This window comes from Chiloscyllium plagiosum, chromosome 2 (assembly GCF_004010195.1).
Source record: "Chiloscyllium plagiosum isolate BGI_BamShark_2017 chromosome 2, ASM401019v2, whole genome shotgun sequence".
Lineage (NCBI taxonomy): Eukaryota > Metazoa > Chordata > Chondrichthyes > Orectolobiformes > Hemiscylliidae > Chiloscyllium > Chiloscyllium plagiosum.
Genome location: NC_057711.1, coordinates 7,850,401 through 7,851,376, shown reverse-complemented (window position 1 = coordinate 7,851,376; position 976 = coordinate 7,850,401).

Genomic DNA, 976 nt, shown 5'->3' with positions numbered 1-976 from the left:
CTGCAAACTTATTAATCATACTTCCTATGTTCACACCCAAATCATTTATATAAATGACAAAGTGTAATTTCAATCTTTACCAATTTCCCCATTTCATTCACTCATTATTAATTTGTCCTATTCTGATCCATAATCTTTCACTTTATTGAATTATCTACACATTCATCCTTTTCCAATTTACCTCATTCCCTCTCTCCTTAATCATTTACCCAATTCTGTCACTTTTCAATTTAACCTATGCTTTCACTCTTTACTAATATTGTCATAATTCACCCCATTTGTCTCTAATAATTTACCTTATGCCTTCACTCTATTCTTTTTTGCTATCCTGACCCTCTTTAACAAATTTCACTCCTGTATCATTATTGCAATTTAACTGTACATTCAACTTTACCAACTTAATTTAGTTGCTCTAATGCTTTACAATTTTCTGTCTTTACTAATCCATCCCATTTTGTCCCTCTTCACTCAATTCACACTGTTCTACTCTAAAACCCTGATGATGACTGAGCACTACACCTGTGCTAAGGTCAAAAATCACTCAACACCCGATTGTATCTAACAGGTTTATTTTAGAAAACAAGCTATTGGAGCCTCACTCCTCCGCCAGGTGCTAGTGAGAGAGGAGACATGGCACATTGAATTTATAAGATTAAATTTATAAGAAACAATTGGTACAAATGTATTGGACACTCCTAAGATTGTTCTTCAATCTTTAATCATTTATAACTGAGATGCAGGTTTTGATTGATTTAATATGCAAACCCTAGAATTTTTTTCAAGTGACTTGTGTCAAATTCAGTTTGGGATGGCTCCTTTCTCTCACGAGGTAAAAACAATGACTGCAGATGCTGGAAACCAGATTTTGGATTAGTGGTGCTAGAAGAGCACAGCAGTTCAGGCAGCATCTGAGGAGCAGCAAAATCGACGTTTCGGGCAAAAGCCCTTCATCAGGAATAAAAGCAGAGAGCCTGAA